Genomic DNA, 14,829 nt, shown 5'->3' with positions numbered 1-14,829 from the left:
AAGAAATTACTATATAAATGCAAAAAAACAAAATGGCGCGCACATATGAGTATCACATTAAAAAGAAGTGCCTATTAAAGTTCATTTATTTGATAACTCAGTTTAAAAATGAAACGAGGTTAAAAATCTATGTAAAAACAATAATAAAAATTACTTAATTAATTGAATAATTATTTTAAGCAGTATTTTATTTGTTTAATATGTATTTGTTTGAAAAGTCTTATCAAAATTGTCACAAATGGAGTATTGCACACGATGTTCTAAATTCAAATCACTTTGCCGCTCTAGAGGATAAAAACGGCTTTTGCGCTCAGATATCAAAGGGTAAAACTACTCTTTCCGAGATGGTGGGATGAAAAAACATTTATCAATAAGCCAATTTCTGAGGGACCTTTTAAATTTACTCATTGGTAGGTCTTTAATGCGAGATGGTAGCTTATTGTAAATTCGAATGCACATTGGGTAACAATTTCTACGGTACTATTCGGTTCTCATAAATGGTAAATTTAATTTCTTTGGGAATCTACAGTTAAATGTGCAATCATCATCAAGTTTCTTAAACATATCTTCATACAATTTTGTAGCAAACTTCCTTTATATAAGTGTTAGAATGTTTAGCTGTTTGAAAAGCGGTTTACATGATGTCTAATTATCCACATTACAAATAGCTCGAATACACCGTTTTTAACAGACTTCCCAAAAAGGAGGAGGTTCTCAATTCGTCGGGATCTTTTTTATTATTATTTATTTTTTATGTATGTTCACCGATTACTCGGAGACGCCTGGACCGATTTGCAAATTTTTTTTTGTTTGATAGGGTTTACCTCCCAGGGGCCCGATTCTCCTAAGTTAATAATGTCAAAATCGAATAGAAATCGAATCGCAATATGATCGCAATAGCAGTTTTAACCATATCGGGCATTCTGCTAGGTACTAATAAAAGACCAATCGTACTCGATTGACATTTGATTGGTGTGCGATTGGTCTGCTATTTTGGTGATTTTGGTCTATACGGTAGTTTGCTGTACAATCATTTGCCGACAAAATTATTCATTATTGAATGACTGAAAATAATAAAAACGTTTATTTCAAAGAAAAAATAGCGGAATGCCACATACGCTTCAATCGTAATAGAGTCGGGATTGGATCTCAGTCGAATCGAGTCGAAAGTGAATCGTATGCCGCTGAAGTAAAATTAGGAGAACCGGGCCCCAGGTGGTCCCATAGTCACCAGGTCAGGATCTAATGATGGAAACCCTGAGCAATCGAGGGCAACTTTCGAAAATTGTAGGCATACGTAGGGTAAAAACTTGACACTAATTCGTATGTCTGATAACACTATGCAATGGTGAAGGTTTGGAGCTGACCTGATGATGAAGACCAGAGAAGGTCGAGGGAACTTGAACAATGAATGTGTAAACTACCTCGTGTTTGGGCTTATATTGTTCGTATTAATGAGAACTTACACTGCGGATATGACATGCGGATAGTGACAACTATGCTTGTCACTGAAAAGCTAAAAATAAAAAACTTTTTACAAAAAAATAAACCCGACTCCCAAAACACAAAGCATATTATGCAAATCTGTCGATTTTCCCGCACACTTTTTCCACATGACTGCTCCACGAACATCGTTCATCGAGAACTATTCCTAGAAAGGTGGTTTTGTCCGTTTTATTTAGGTAATGATTTGTTATTTAGTTTTGAGTTAAGGCTCGTTTTAGTTTTAAATAATTATTTTCCATCCACTTGGCTATTTCATTTATTGTACAGTTGATTTCATCCTCATAATTTTTCTCTAATTTAGGTATAGTTACCGATACATCGTCATTCGTCAGCAAAAAGTGTGCAGGAATAGTTGGTTACTTCCGGGAGGTCATTTATATAAATAAATAAATTATAATGATGATTTAAGAACACTTGGGTTATGGAAAACCTGACTGTCGTGAACAGTCAAATGATTGTTTTAAATACTTTCAATAGGATGTATGTATGTAGAGAAGATACGCGTGAGAAATTCATATACCTAACCCTTGACAGTTGGTTAAAAAATTCAATCCAAACAAGGCATTAGGTAGCAAGTGAAAGTGAAGACCGTCGCCGCCGTGTCTGCGTGCGGCGATCGATCGCCGGCGGCGCGCCGCCGCAGTGCCGCGAGCCGCTCGCTGCTGCACCAACACCCACTGCCGCCGAAGCTCTCTTACCCATGAGCATTGCTCACCGAACAGGGCCCTAACTATCCACGAGCCTCGCGATTCACATACCTACCTACTTACATATTTTTCTTTTGGAGTTCCGAACACCCAAAGGGTAAAACGAACTCTATTAGGTACTAGGTACCTATTCGCTGTCCGTCTGTCACCAGGAGGTATCTCAAGATTAATTGAAATTTTCACAGATGATATATTTCTGTTGCCGCTATTACAATAAATAGGTACCTACCTACTAAGAACTAAATTAAAATCTACAATATAATACAAATTAGAGGTCTCCTATACAACAAACGTGGTTGGTATTTCCATGGAATGGATAATGGTTGAGTGAGTGTGAGACCGATCTTGCAATTGGCCGGTTTTCGCGTTTTTGCCTCCAAACCTAATTAGCTTACGTAAGTGAAAGGGTATAGTAAAAATCAATATACTCTACATACTCGTAGGTTTTCGTAATTATTGGAAACTAATCAGTTTCGTGCGAGCCGTTAGTTAGACGTTTAGTTAGAAAGTATGAGATATGTACAACAACCTACTGAACATGGAACACACTCCTTTATCTTCCTAGACAAATGACGAAGGCCGCGGCCTAGGGGCGGCAGATTTCAGAAGATAAAAGTTTTAAAAAAATGTCCCCGTGTATTTGTAAGGTTTGTACATAGGGCGGCGGAAATAAAGTAGCCTACACTAATGAAAAATATAAATCCGGCACTGCTGGCTACTGTGGCTACTTTGTGAGTGCATCAACCTTACAGTAAAGATAAATATCCTAACCCAACTTATATATCTTTTCGCGAAAACAAGGTAATCTAGAACTACTCTCGAAAATTGTAGGCGCCAAAAGTGTCAAATCTTGATATACCTAATAGGTGTGTACCAGAAGGTAGTACTACAAAGTATAAAAAATTTGGAGCTGATCAGAGAGGCGAGACTCGAGGGAAGTCTTCAATGGTTTTTTTTTTTAATACTGCCGATCACTTCACCTACACGAAGACGAGTTATGAATGCCATCAAGGATAATCATCATCATAAAATGAAGCCTGAATAGGTAGGTAGGTACAGTTAAGGAAATTCCTCAACAGTTTCGGAGCAGTAGGTACCCAGTGGCTGAGCTTGTTGATATGAGAACTTTTGATTCGTCGCAGTCATGTGTACGGCGGGTGCCAAAGAGATGGGGTTGCTAATTATAGGCCTCAGGATTAAGCTGAGAGTCACTTAGTAGAGGGCTATGCCAAGGGCGCTATTTTACTAGCTTTAATTAAGCGACATCAGATTCACATCCGACTGAGATCCAATCACGACTCAATTACGATTGAAGCGTATGTGGCATTCAGCTATTTTTTAGGGTTCCGTACCTCAAAAGGAAAAAACGGAACCCTTATAGGATCACTTTGTTGTCCGTCTGTCTGTCTGTCTGTCTGTCAAGACCCTTTATCTTAAGAACGCGTGGACGTATCAAGCTGAAATTCACATGAAATACTCAGGTCTATTGTCCCTTTAAGCTTTGAAATAATATCAAACTTCTAAGCCAAGCCAATCAAAAGATACAACCGATTATGTCGATATTTTCAACAAATTTTCGAAACTCGACAAAGGAATCAAAACCTACAGGGTACTTGTAGTGTTCGCCCTACCTGTGTCTCTGTAATTACCATCTGATAATTAGGATATCGGCTCGCTTGCCCACATAACGTCTTACTCCCGTGCCACACACTCTGCCGGTTTCCCGCCAACTGGCCATAGAGTATAGTGTGCACTCTCCGCGTCTATGCGACAACGAGACGACAGATATCGGTGATAATACAGTACACTACAATACTTCCCGTAATCTCAGAATCTTGAAATTTGGCATGAAGCATTGTCATATAATGCAAATAGGTAGGAAAAATTGCGAAAATCACTTTAATTTTTGTTATCTAATGTAATATATATTATACGCAATCTAAAAATAGACAGTACACCTGGCCCTGATCAAATCACTGTATTCCTACTCTCAAAATGCCTGAACAGTTTCATTAAACCCATAACTCACATCTTCAATCTAAGCCTGGAAACAGGAGTATTTCCTGACTCCTGGAAGACGGCATCCGTGACTCCTATCTACAAAACTGGTCCTAAAGAAGACCCTAGGAACTACAGACCGATAGCTCTCTTAAGTATAGTTTCAAAAATACTAGAAAAAATTGTTAATAAGAGACTCATAGACTACCTCGACAAAAACCACATCATCTCGGATAGGCAGTTTGGCTTCCGTCAAGGTCGATCCACTGAAGACGCTGTGTCACTCTTGACAGATCGGGTCGCTCACCATATTGAAAACGGACATTGCTGTATAGGTGTCTTCCTCGATCTCGCAAAGGCGTTTGACACAGTGTCAACGGGGTTACTATTAAAAAAACTAGAGTTCATAGGTCTCAGGGGCAACTCACTGGAATGGTTCCGTAGCTATCTTACATCGCGAAAGCAGTATGTCAAAATCGGGTACCACAAAAGCAAACTTCTCCCAATCAACTACGGCGTGCCTCAAGGCAGTACACTCGGTCCTACTTTGTTCACCCTGTATATAAATGATATAGTGAGTTTACCCATAACCGGTGCTGAAATTGTCACATATGCCGATGACACAGCCATTATTTTTCATGGAAAGTCTTGGGACGCTGCACGTGACATAGCAGAACGCGGCCTGACTGAAATGGCGTTATCATTAGACCTCAACTTACTGACACTCAACATTAGCAAGAGTAAATTCATAACTTTCTGTAAAACTAATTCTACCTGCCCTCCTCGCTCATTTACCCTAAAAATACACACATGTACACAAGCAAACATCAACGGCTCCCAGCAACACTGCGCCTGTGAAACCCTCGCACGCACTGAGACTATCAAGTACCTAGGGATAACCTTAGATCATCACTTAAACTATAAAGCGCACATATACTCACTGTCTGCTAGAGTCCGTAAACTAATTTATGTGATGAAAAAACTCAGGGACTGCTCCCCACTAGACGTACTAAGAACCGTCTACTTCGCGCTCTGCCAATCGGTTATACAATACTGTATACGCATATGGGGGAGTGCTGGAAAGAGCACTCTCATAACTCTGGAAAGGGCACAGCGAGCTTTGATCAAGGTAGCCTTAAAACTACCATTTAAACACCCGACAGACTCCGTATACGAAAAGTTCCGTGTACTAAGGGTTCGCCAACTATTTATACTCAAGGCTTCACTTGTTACACACTCCCTTATCAAAAAACGCGCTGACTTCCAGGACATAATTAGCAAACGGGTATTCAGGATACCCTTACCAAACGCCAACTCTGAAATAGCTAGACGCTCTACACAGTACTCACATCCAAGCACATATAACAAGGTCAACCGAATTTGTGACCTAAGAGACTGTACACTCCATATGAGTAAAAAGAGACTAACTGCAGCCCTACTAAAATTGACATACACCGAAACCGAAGCTCTGTTATAGCACAAAGTCTCCCACCCACCAACCAACCCACACATTAACACTATCACTCCCACACAGACCCCACACACCACACACCACACACTCTCTCACCTCACACGTACACTCCATCACACATACCCTCACATACACCTTAGAATAAAAGCCCGATAACTTTACCTTGTTTATCATTTTAATTTTTTTTTTTTTTTTTTTATCACCTTAATTTTAGAATTTTAGACTTTAATTTAAACCCTAATTTTAGTCCTATTAGTTGATAATTTTATCTGTAGTAACTCCAAGATTATGTAACTTATAGTAATAAGGAAACATCGCACTCCGAGCCACAAGACACAAGCAGAGCTTAGTTTGTGGCTCGACGTCAACTACCAGAATGTATGTTACTTTCTTGTCAATAAACGTTATTTTATTTTATTTATTTTTTATTTTAATAAAAATATTTTAATAAAATGAAACTTACTTCCTTATTTCTCACGAACGAATAAAGGTACCAAATTGAAATTTATACCAAATACCTAAGTCTATTGTCCCTTTAAGCAATGAAAAATCAAACTTCTAAGTTAACGCGATCAAAAGATACAGCAGTTTTACTTCAATACTTCAATACTTCAATACTTCAATACTTTATTGCACTCCATAAGTTTCGTGATGGTGTTACATAATTATGTTGTTTTGTTACATTATGGACCCCGTCGGGCACGGCAACGTAGAAGAGAGGAGGAAGCTAGTTTTATAAATGTTATTATTGTACTATTTTATTTTTATATTAGACGGAATGTATGAGTTAAAATTTTTATTGCTTATTTCATTCTGGTTGTACTTATTTAAGTAATTTAGTTAGAGTGATGCTTATTTTATATATTATTTATTGTTTTTATTATACCTAAAGAGAATAGATGTGTTTATTATATTATAGTACTTGTATAGTTTTATATTAGGGGTTTTGAAATTATTATTATTTTATATATACATATATATCCAAATATATTGTTTATTTATTTATTTTAAGTTTTTATCATTCATGTACTCGTTAATATTATAGTATGCTTTATTTATGAGTATTTGTTTTAACTTTTTAATAAATAATATATTACTAGTTACTTTTTTTAGGGTTTCTGGAATCTTATTATATATTTTTATTGACATGACATATGGACTATTCGAATGTAGGGTCATGTTTGAAGTAGGTAACATTAATCTGTTTCTATGTCTTAGAGATCTGTTTGTATGCTTGTCTCCACGTTTGGTAAAGAAAGTAAGGTTGTTTCTCACAAATTTACATATTTCTAAAATGTATATACATGGTAAGGTAAGTATTTGGTGTTTTTTGAAATAGGGTTGGCAACTGTCCATTTGGTCTATGTTAGTTAGGATACGGATTAGTTTCTTTTGAAGAGTGAAAAGGGAAGGTGTGTCTGTGCTATTACCCCACAATATTATTCCGTAGCTAAGCCATGCGTATGCGTAGGCATAATAAGTGGTTAAAGCTGTATGAAAGTCGGTGGTCTTTTTGATTTCCCGGAGAGCGTAGGCGAATCTAGATAATTTTGATCGAATGTTTTTTACGTGCGTCTTCCAGTTTAAGTTTGTATCTATAGTTACTCCTAATAATGTGAATTCTTTGACATTTTCTATTTTTGTACCATTAGTTGTGAAGTTTATTTCTAAGGGAGATTTTTGATATGGATAGAACGTGATTAATTTAGTTTTCTCATAGTTGATTTCGAGATAATGATCTTTCATCCATTCTGCAATTTTATCGAAGATGTTTTGAAGCCGCTCATTTAAACCGACCGTGTTGTCGCATGCAGTTAGCAGTGATATATCATCCGCGAATAGTACACATGGTTCTTTTGTAATCTTCGGGAGGTCGTTGATATAGATTAAAAAAAGTAGGCATCCAATGACACTGCCTTGAGGTATTGATGCGTTTATGATTTTTTTATCAGATCTAATATTTATTATTTGTTTAAGGTCAGGATTGCAACTTTCTATTTCAACATATTGTTCCCTATTTTTTAAATATGATGTGAACCATTTGTGTGCTTTTCCACGAATCCCTATTTTATATAATTTATCCAGTAGAATGCTGAATTGGACTTTATCGTATGCTTTAGTCATGTCCAGGAGTATTCCGACCGCATATTGTTTTTTGTTTACTATATTAATGGCTTCCTGCATATATTTATAAACAGCAAGGGTTGTTGAGCGATGTTTACGGAAACCATTTTGGCTTTCATCTAAGATTTTGTATTTTTCGCAAAAATTGTATACGCGGTTGCACATGGTCTTTTCGAAAATTTTAGAAGCTGTGGGTAATAACGCTATAGGGCGGTAGTTATGCGGGTCTGTTTTAGAGTTTTTTTTATGTATCGGTTTAATTATGGCTTTTTTAAGTAGATCTGGGAATTTGCCTTCTTCGAAGGATTGATTGATTAATATACAGAAGGGTAATGTAAGTTCATCAGCACATTGTCTAATAAGGGAAGGTGGAAGTTCATCAGTACCGAAGCTTTGTTTATTTTTAAGGTTTCTTATGATATTATAGATTTCGCGGTAGTTTACTGGTTCCAGAAAGAAAGTATTTAGAGTTGATTGTAGTGTAGGCAAGTCTTGAGGTGTATTAATTGGATTATGAGCATTTTTTTCCCCAACCGACGCAAAAAAATTGTTAAATTCATTTACTATTTGAATAGGGTCTGAAATTAGGGTGTTATTTATTTGAAGTTGAATGTTATGGTGTTCTTTACTAGATTTTTTATTAGTACGTTCGTGTATTATGCCCCACATAGTTTTTGTTTTGTTTTGCGACATTTTGAGTTTATGTATGTAGTGTAATTTTTTGGCTTTGTTTACGGTAAGTTTTAAAATTTTTTCATAGTTTCTATAATATTTATTTATAATTGGATTATTTATTTTTATAGTTAAGATTTTAAGTAGTCTCTTATTTTTGCATGAAAGCTTTATTCCTTTGGTTAGCCAGTATTTTTTACATATTTTTTTAAATTTTACTTTTTGCTTTGGTATGGTTTTATTAAGTATAGTTTGTAATATATTATTAAAGGCTTCGTAGTTTTGGTTTATATTGTTATTTTTAGTAATTATATCATTCCAATTTACTGTTGTTAGTTCTAGTTTAAATTTATTTATATTATTTGTATTATATATCCTCTTTTCGGTATACCAGTTCATTATTTTTTGTTGTTGTGGTATGTTAAATGTTAGTATAGTGCCGCAATGGTCTGAGAAACCCATTTCCTGTACATGTGTGTGTACATCTTTTGTGTTGAAATTAGTGAATATCAAATCTAGGCAAGTGGCTGTGGTTTGTGTTATGTGAGTAGGATCTTTTATGTGTTGTGTTAGTTTGTATTCAGACATAAGGTCCAGAAAGGTATTAGTTTTTAAGTTATTTTTAAGTATGTCTATATTTAGATCTCCTCCGATTATTAATTTTGATTTAGAGTGTTTTTTATTTAAATATGTTAGTATTTTGTTGAGTTGACAGAAAAATGTTTCTTCCTCTCTCCTATTCCAATATATTGTTACTATCAATAAATTTTCTTTTGGTAATTCAGTCGCACAAACTTCTACTATGTATTCTATTGACATGTCCGATATTTCTTTTCTTTCTATATGGTATAAGTTTTACCGACACCTTAGACGAATTTCCGTCACACGCTAGTGAATCAAAACCTACAAGGTACTTCCTGTGAACTCAGAATCTTGAAATTCGGCACGAAGCAACGTTATATAGTACAGATAAAGGAATAATTGCGAAAATGATGAAGTTACATAATATATTAAAATATTATTTTTGCTTACATGACATAAAATATTTTTTTTATAATTATAAACTTACTATAATACCTACCCTTTTTCACATGAACGCGTAGAGATATTAAAGTTTTGAATAAAAAGTGAAATTCATATCAAACACTTCTTAAATATAATTGCCTCTAAACTGTGAAAAATTTTAAATCATTCAAAGGTCATTGGACACCTTAGTATGGAAACCATACCCACGGCGGATACGAACGAAATATAGCACAGTATAATGATAAAGGCTCTGATTTACTATGGCATTAGTCGCATCAATGTGAACCATGGGGTGTAAACATCAAATATTTTCCTCATTTCAATGGGGAATTTAAACGACCAAGTTTGACGGATTTGAGAAATCATTTCTTTGTAGTGAAAGAGTATACTCGCCGTTTATTTCCATTGTCATCAGGTCAGGATCTGATGATGGAAATCCTGAGAAATCGAGGGCAACTATCAGAAATTGTAGGCATGCATAGGATTTAAAACTTGATTCTCAGATGTATGTCTGGTGATACTATCAAACAGTGAAGGTTTAGAGCTTACCTGATGATGGAGACGTGAGAAAGTCGAGAGAACTCCTTAACGGTATGTTTTAGTTACGTCGTGTTTGGGCTTATATTATTCGTATTGACGAGAACGGTTTAGTAATAGATACACATGTAAATTGGAAAGCACACATACAAAAAATTCGAGCAAAACTATCAAAATTCTTATACGCCTTACGCGAAATTAAAAAAACTACCAACCTACAAACAACACTTGCCACATACTATGCCTACGCCCAAGCGTGGCTTAGTTATGGCTTCATATTATGGGGTAATAGTACAGATTCGCACACCATTTTTACCTTGCAAAAGAAACTCATCCGGATAATAACCAATATCGAACAAACAGACAGCTGCAAACCACATTTCCAAAAGCATAAAATTCTCACACTTACCTGTTTATACATCCTAGAAGTATGCAAATTCGTCCGTCATCACCCTGAATTCTATACTACCCGACAAGATATTCAAAGTAAATATAGCCTACGACACAAGAATAGATTAAACCTACCTACATCCCACCTTAAAATACATTCTTCCGGTCCGCTAATAATGTCAATAAAAATATATAACAACTTACCTAAAACGATCAAAGATGAAACGAAAACGACTATGTTTATAAGTAAATTAAAGAAATTTTTACACTCTAAATGCTACTACACAATAAAAGAGTACATGGACGATAAGTCAATAAAAAAATAATAAACACCAATACAAACTACTTTACAAGTACATACACACTCTCACGCACACACACATACACAACAAACACACACACACACAATAAGATAAGAATATAACATATTAATATATTTCAGTTTTTTTTTTAGTAATAAGTATAGATTTAATAAAACTAAACTAGGTAATAAATAAGTACTGCAAACCTCTCCTACCTCTTTATGCTGTGCCCTACCGGGTCCATATTGTTTCCAATATATTGTTTAAACTTACACTTACTACACTTACTTACGTTACTCTTTATAAAAATACCACCTGTATTATACATATGGAACGCAAATAAAGATTTGAATTTGAATTTGAACTTTTCACAAAAGTTAAAAATAAAAACTATTTACAAAAAAAAAAACAACTAAAAACAACAAGAAAACTGTTTATATGCATCGGTCTAGATCTCGGTGGTTAAATAAATATAGATGCATCCTCTAGACACCGACTTCTAAACTGATGCACCTAACATCTTTTTAATTTCTTTCTTCTTTTGTTTTCTTGTTGCTTTTTTATATGTTTGAAGTTGGATTTGTTTGTAAAATGCTACAAAATAAAATAAAGCCGGCTTTATAAAACAAAGAAAGGGACAGAATTACACTTTTGTCAAGGCTCTAGAAACGTAAAGCCAGCAGCCCCGAATCCTACTCTCTAGAAGTTGTTATTACAATTCGACAGCCACAAGTCGTCAGGCGGTTTCGAAAAAAACCTGAAACTGGGGCTCGTTAAGGTGATTAATCCCTCAAAAATAAAAGATCCCATTCCTGCAATGGCTGCTTTAACCCAAGTAAGTAGTGAATTCTCATCACCTAAAATAAAATAAGCTCCAACACAAGGTTACTGCTATAAATTGTAAAGGAGTCCCATAACTATATCTGATCTTTGCTATCGATCCCACAATGGCAGTCAAACCTATCTATGTGGAAAGTATTCGCCAATACGAATAAAATAAGCCCAAACACGTGGTAGTTGCAACATACCGCTCAGGAGTTCCCTCTACTCTGTGTAGTCTCCATAATCAAATCAGCTCCAAACCTTCACTGTTTACCAGTACCCTCAAAAATACACTCACATGTCTGGTTATGACTCGATGCGTGCCTAAAATATTCAAGAGTTGCCCTCGATTTCTCAGGGTTTCCAGATCCTCATCAGATCCTGGTCATCCGAATTGGCATCTTCCTTCTTTATGAAAAGTCTTTAACAATAAAAACTAGCATTGCAACCTGTACAATCCTCTGAAACTGCTTGTCTTTTATATTTTTCAAACGATCCTGGACATTCGTCTCCATGGAATTTTAATAAAATATTTATATTCAAAGAAACGTCATACCATTCTCCACGATTTAAAACTACTTTGATTCATGTCCGCCACTTTTTACAAAGCGGGTCAGATATGCCCAATGACCTTTAAGACATAATTAGTTATTTTCAATCAGATTTCTGAATGATGACTATAAAATGTTGTATTAAATACATAACTTTAATAAAATAACTTTTACAAGGCCTACTATTTTAGTTATATTATAAAATAAAAAAAACTTTTAAGTTAAACGGTTTTATCTTATGTGCACTGAAAACTAGAAAATAAAAAAATAGTTACTTACCTGTCAACCTACGTAGGTGGTCCCGGTCATATTAAACTAAAATAAAAACGTGGGGCCCATTAACTATTGCTGTAGTACTTTCTTCTAGAGGTATAATAGGTGTGGATTGCATCGACTTACTATAATCGTAACTGGAGATTTTGACAATCAATAATCAGCCGTAGCAGCTTCACCGGCGAAAGCCGAGCTCATGATCTACCAAAGTATAAAGATATGCTTTGCCATAGGTAGGATTTCACAGGGGCCCCACGTTTTTATTTTAGTTTAATATGACCGGGACCACCTACGTAGGTTGACAGGTAAGTAACTATTTTTTTATTTTCTAGTTTTCAGTGCACATAAGATAAAACCGTTTAACTTAAAAGTTTTTTTACCGATTTTTTATTTTCTAGTTTTTAGTATTTAATGAAAATGCGTACCGAATATTCCTCATTCTATCTAATTCATTTAGTGTATCATTATTACACGGTCTCTTACCTGACAATTTATTACAATCTAATTCCTCAATACATAGCCCTTCCAGATACTTTTTTTTTTAACAACCCCAAAAATCATCACATGACCTCTCCTGCTGTGGGTCAGCAGCGGTGAGGGAGTGTCAGACTCTTGACTAGAAACCGTTTTGTTCCGTCGTAGGCCTTTTATGTACCAGGGCCGCGGTAACTCTTTCGAACAATCTCGCAGTCCAGGCAGGCCTTGGCCCTGTTGGGCCCCGCTGGAGTTACTGACAGTTTTCTACTTGTGAAGCCCTTTTATTTGATACCCGTATTGGTGGGATTGATAAAAAATTGTTATCAGCCATTTGGTAGCGGCGGCCATCTTAGATTTCAATTTTGCATAGTAAATTGTATTCTACTTGTTGAGACCTTTCATTTGATACCCATGTTGATGGGATTGATAAAACCTACGTTATCCGCCATTTTATAGCGGCCGCCACCTTGGATTTAATTTTTTATAGTATATTGTATTCTGTTTGTTGAGCCCTTTCATTTGATACCCATATTGATGGGATTGATAAAACCTACGTTATCCGCCATCTTGGATTTCATTTTTTATAGTAAATTGTATTCTACTTGTTGAGTCCTTTCATTTGATACCCATGTTGATGGGATTTATAAAACCTAAGTTATCCGCCATTTTGTAGAGGCCGCCATCTTGGATTTTAATTTTATATAGTACATTGTATTCTACTGGTTGAGAACTTTCATTTGATACCCATATTGATGGGATTGATAAAACCTACGTTATCCGCCATTTTGTAGCGGCCGCCATCTTGGATTTCAATTTTTTATAGTATATTGTATTCTGCTTGTTGAGCCCTTTCATTTGATACCCATATTGATGGGATTGATAAAATCTACGTTATCCGCCATTTTGTGCCGGCGGCCATATTGGATTTACAATGTTATTGATATTACTATATTGTATTGTCATCGGAATTAAAGGTGTATACAAAATTTCAGATTAATCGGTTGACAGGAAGAGGGTGAAATTTGAATTACTAAATTTGACCCAAGAATGAATAAATAAAACAAACGGGGTAAGCTAAATAAAACCGTTTAATAAAACCGTTAAAAAATATTAACTATTTTGACTCTCACGAAATTACCATAACTATGATTGTTCTAAACTAAACGGTTGGCACGAGACTCACTTTTTATCTATACAGGATTTGTACGGAACCCTCGGTGCGCGAGTCCGACTCGCACTTGGCCGGTTTTTTCTTTTAAATAAACGTTTTTATCCGTTTCTATGATTCAATTATGAATCATATTGTCTGCATTTACGATTGCAATATGATTGTAGAGCAATCTACTGTATAGACCAAATGGCAGACCAATCCACAAACCAATCGAATGTCATTAGAATACGATTGGTCTTATATTAGTAGCAGGATACCCGCTAAGTTTAAAACTGCTATTGCGATTCAATTTCTATCGAATTTTGACATTATTAACTTAGCAAAATCGGGCCCGCCCAGGTACAGGTACTCATCACTTCTGACATTGGCAAAATTATCGACGCAGGTCGCCATAAAGACAATAGAATATGTAGGTAGGCACCTACTTTGACCTATCTTTAAAGCGATGCCAAGGTTTCCGTAGTATTATGAAGTATTTAGGTACCTACCTAATTTTTCTTCGCAGTCGTCTGATAAAATTATGAACATATGGGATGGGCGGTAATAATGTGAATGATCGCGCACCACACAAACCGCATTTTTGCCGCATGCTTGTGAAAAGCAGAAAAACCTACTTGGAAAAATTGCTCATAACAGCATATACCTACAAACAGCGAATGATCCATTGGGATGTTCTGCCACAGCGAAGTAACTAAATGTTTGAACTAGTTGTAGGTAGTTATGTAGCGGGTGGTAAGAAGCTGCGAGTAGGGCCAGCGTTCTGAAGGCTGTGTGGGAGAGGCTGGAGGCGGCGCGGGCGGGG

The sequence above is a fragment of the Helicoverpa zea genome, chromosome 11 (genome assembly GCF_022581195.2).
Source record: "Helicoverpa zea isolate HzStark_Cry1AcR chromosome 11, ilHelZeax1.1, whole genome shotgun sequence".
Taxonomy (NCBI): domain Eukaryota; kingdom Metazoa; phylum Arthropoda; class Insecta; order Lepidoptera; family Noctuidae; genus Helicoverpa; species Helicoverpa zea.
This window is presented reverse-complemented; position numbering follows the sequence as displayed.